Genomic DNA, 4,506 nt, shown 5'->3' with positions numbered 1-4,506 from the left:
GAGCAGAAGTGTTCCCCTTAGTCTCATCACAAAGAGATTACTAAAGCATGAAATTATAATATGCTAACTATCCCAGCTTGATCATTATACAAGATAAATATGTATAAAACTTTCAATTGCACCCCATAAATATGTATGGTTAATATATGTCACATAAAACTGAACAAAACCAATACAGAATCAAGTCAAAATACAAGAGTCTTGGCCCCAAAGCGTGAGGAAGGGAAAATGAAACCAAGGCAGTCTTCTAGGTCTATTGAATTTTTTCTGCACCAAACAAAGATGTTTCAAACCATAAAGAAGGAGCACATTGAATGGTCCTCTTGGCTAATGGAAAGACATCACTTTCAATTGCTTCTGTGGCTTGGTGTAGGAAAACTTAAAATATACATGAACTGAGAATAGATCTTATACCACTGTCAGTACTATTTACAGTCATAAGACAACCCATGTTTTCTTATTTATTTATTTATTTATTTATTTATTTATTTATTATTAATACACTGTAGTTGTCTTCAGACACACCAGAAGAGGGCATCAGATCCCATTACAGATGGTTGTGAGCCACCATGTGGTTGCTGGGTATTGAACTCAGGACCTCTGGAAGAGCAGTCAGTGCTCTTATTCATTGAGCCATTTCTCCAACCCCAACCCATGTTTTCTTACCCCCTTTCCAACCCAGAAGATGTACAGTGTCAAGACTGTTCTTTCATTTCCCAGTGCCCAAGGACCATTTCCACTCCACAGAAGGCTGCCAGGGAACTCTGTGGGCTTGAATTGAGGGAGGAGACAGATGTGGTCAGTTTACACAGACCGGCCACCTTTGAATTGCAGCCAGAGACAACCCTAGGAATTTAGAAATTGTTTCTTCTTTTCAGCACTCCAGAGATCTCAGATCAGAAAACTATGGGCCTCCAGAAGAATGAGACCAGCATGTGCCAAGCCCTGTGTCCTACCTGCAGCACCAAGAAGAAAATGTGGGCAGCAAAGTTTATTTCTTCTTTCAGAGAGAGGGGAGATAGAGAGAGAGAGGGAGAGGGAGAGGGAGAGGGGGAGGGGGAAAGGGAGGGGGAGGGGGAGGGAGATATCCTGGGACAATAGATCCCTGTGCTCTTTTCCTGCTCATTTCTGGGAAAGCAAGGTCTGTTGAGGTTGACTGTAAGACAACTCTGGAAGGGGCATTTTGTTTGGCAAGCACAATGCACTTTTATATTTTTTCATTAGTTGCCAACCTGCAAAAATCTGGTGGTTTCACATTGAAAGCTAGACTCCTGGCTCCCTCCAGCAGAGCTGGCTAGCCTGAGGTTAGGCTTCTGCTGTCCTCCCCAGTTAACTCCGTCAGACCATGGCTTCTCTCAGCACACCCGAGGCATGGACAGGTGTGTGTCTATCCATTTTCTTACTCAGAAAGCTATGAGAACAGATTCACCCTTGGGATTGGGTCACATGAGTTAAAATCTGAGCCTGGGAAGTAACCTGGGCTCTAGAAGAGACTTAAAGGTCCAAGGTCTGAAGCCAGGGCTGAGAGTGGCTAGAACAGGAAAAATGGTGATAATGTATTTTATTCTAGATGCTCCTTGACCGTCTTATAATCTCTCTGTTAGATCCAATAAAAATCTGATTTTCTTCATTCACTTCTCCTTAGCTCCACTCCCTTTTGGCAGCAACTAACTTTCTTCTTTTTCCCTAAACAGCCTTGGTGTCTTGGCTCTCTGGTCCACTGTCTGGGTTGGCCCATTCTCAACATTCCACTAGTTTTTCCACATTTTCGTTTTAGATCAGGGAGCCCTGGGAATAACACCCTTTTGTTTTACTATCAAATCAATAGAAAGTCTTGTTTCTGGTTGTATGTCCTACTTATTAGGACATACATCAGAACCACATTGGTCGCCTTTCACAGCACTTTAACTTGGTCATAATGTGATTTTGATTGACAAAGAACTGAAAAACCATCCCATGGGGTAAAAAAATAATCAAGATTTGGTGCGCATCAAATACCAAGCCTCATTTTGGAGCCAGGACCATAATCCCCTAAGTAAAATGAAAGGGCCCACACATTTATCCATAATAGTTTTAGTTTCCTACCTATAGACTAATTTATAATCACTCGAGCTCCTAAACTACATTTGGTTGGGGTTGGTTAAAGCCTCCCTCTCCCACCCGGTTCTGTTTGCTTTCCCCTCCTGTCTTGCTTGCTCTTATTAAACTAACCCTTAAAGGTCAGGCTGATCAAAGCTGCTAAGCTGGGAAACAAAACTGTAAGCAGCGCAAACCTTGGTGTGTATCTTAAGAAGAGTCGGAGCTCACTTTGCCGTGTCCTGGTTGTGCCTGAGGAGATGTAAACCTGGAAAGTTCCACCACTTGTATGCGGCCATCATCCCCAAGCCGCACTACTCTTGGATCACTGTGGTACCTTCGAGGGAAGGCCGTGTCTGCCATGTCATCCGGCCCAGGATGCTGCAAGCCAGACTCAAGAAATCACAGGGGAGCAAGTCTTGCGCGGAGACCATAGGAGACTGGACCAGACAAGAGCGCAGGTTTTTGAGCCAGATGAACGTCAAAGGGTGCCCCAGTCTCTCGGGAGACACGGCATTTGGTAGCCCCTGGACTGTGTTGAACACTTCTTGGGACCCCTCTGGGAAGGCCAAATTCTTCAAGAGATACACAGACCGCAGAGAGGGCGTGCGCGGGGGTGGGGTGGGGGATGGGGTGTTGCATTTTGCCAGGTCTGTAAAGTTGGAAATATTGCTCAAAATTAGATAAAAAACTAATCAGAACACCAAGGTTTACTCTAGTAAGCAGTGGCAACATCAAATAAAACCCACCACACCCTTCACAACATTCGTAATCTGGGGAGGAGGAGGAGGAGGGAATTGGGGTCTTTTCTTTTGTCTCTAGTGTCTAAATAGATGCTTACCATGCAAGTAAGAATAAACACCCTGTGTTGGGAAGGGGAAAAGCTTGAAGCCTGGCAGAGAGGACTGAAGTCTCAGATCTCTGAATCCTACCGGGATTCAGACCCAGGGACAGTCAGCTTGTCGCCCGGCTAGGTGGGCTGTGGCAGTCTCTAAGCAGTGCACAAAGGTCCCTACGGGAAAGTATAAGCTACGTCTCATTGCTGTGAGACAACCCTAAAGTGTGACTCCTCGCCTGGCTGGGCAGGACTGTGCACCTGCCTCCTAGGCCCAAGCTTCTCAGCCTGTTTGGTCCCAACATAGGAGTGGGCCTCAGGCAATGCAGTATAACCAGGCACTTCCTCCAGTCCCTTCAGTCCCTACTGAAGCCCCAGGACTGTGGCCAGCTCGCCACCTTCAGGTAAGGCTTGGCGACATGCTTCTGGTGTACACTCACTGCAACCTGTCCCCTCTCCTGTCCCAGTCTAAGGCTTCCCGTCTGGAAGCAGGAATCGTTCTGAGCCTGTTGCCTCCCCTCACCCCTGCAAGGCGGCAGATACTCACGCTTCAAGTGTTTGCCAAGCTCTGGTCATCAACCAGAATTACTAGAAAACTCTGCTGGGCGGCCTTGCAGTCAGCGAGAAAGAACAAGCAGACTGCTAGCTGGCAAACCCTTATCTCCCGCGAGTTCCCCCAAATGCTCCTCAGTGCTTCTAATGCAGCCGCCAGGTTTAATACAGTGTCAGACAGCCTTCCCTCTCCCCTGGAGGAGCCGCAGATGTCAGGCGCGGGTTTGGGGGAAGGGGGCACGGGGTGGGGGTGGGGGAGAGTCGGCCCTGCACCGCAGTCTTCCAGTCTCAGCCACAGGAGAGATGGCACAGGGACCCCCACGCCAAGGTTCAAATGCCAAAGAATCCTCCAGGAACCTCGCTTCTTTCCTATTCAGTTGGAACATACATTGATTACCAGCAGTATTTCTTTCTGAAAACAAGACGAGCGAACAAACCCGGGGTAAGTATTGTGCAGGTGAGCTAACCTGACTCTCAAATGCAATGGACCTTCCTCAGCCGCCTCTAGCCTGGTTCCTACTTGACGCCTGGACTTTGGTGGGATGCCCTGGGCACCACGCGATGCGCAACAAACCTATGCATTTGTGCCTCACATTTTAGTGGCGCACATTAACTACCTCGTATGTTCCTGGGACGCCATTCCACAGGACCTTATTGTATGAGGACCTTCGTTGCGGTTCATCCACTTGGTTCACCCATTTCCAAATTACAACTGGCTTCTGGAGACAAGCCGGATCCACCAAGCTGGAGGAATCAGCGATTCGGCTTTGAAAGTGCACCGTCAAAGCCGAATATTCCACCGAAAGTTATGTTCTAGAGCAAGTTCTATCGGCCACGCCTCTCAGTCGCCCAAGGGTCCTCATCATCACTGGCTCCGCCCCAGGGCTCTTCTTCAGGCGCCCCACCTGCTTGCACTTTGCTTAGTGGTTGCCTTGGAATTCCTGGAGATCTGCTGCTCCCTCACAGACACGCTGTTGCCCTGACAACAGTGACCTAGCTCGTGGACGTGCAAGGAAGAATGCCAATGGATGCTGCTTTCAAAA

At 47.9% G+C, this 4,506-nt stretch overlaps 1 long non-coding RNA gene across 1 annotated transcript; it reads right to left on the bottom strand.

The window, feature by feature from the left end:
* Positions 1 to 1,195: 1,195 nt before the first annotated feature.
* On the bottom strand, positions 1,196 to 4,278 carry LOC148002853 (uncharacterized). The gene is made up of 2 exons (XR_015631571.1): positions 4,081 to 4,278; positions 1,196 to 2,728 (listed from the first exon to the last, which is right to left on the bottom strand). It is a non-coding gene; the product is annotated as an uncharacterized LOC148002853 (long non-coding RNA).
* Between the last annotated feature and the right edge of the window lie 228 nt (positions 4,279 to 4,506).

Source organism: Rattus norvegicus, chromosome 10 (assembly GCF_021556685.1).
Source record: "Rattus norvegicus strain SHRSP/BbbUtx chromosome 10, alternate assembly SHRSP_T2T, whole genome shotgun sequence".
NCBI lineage: Eukaryota > Metazoa > Chordata > Mammalia > Rodentia > Muridae > Rattus > Rattus norvegicus.
Note: the sequence above shows the minus strand (reverse complement) of the source record. Positions and strands in the feature narration are given on the sequence as shown.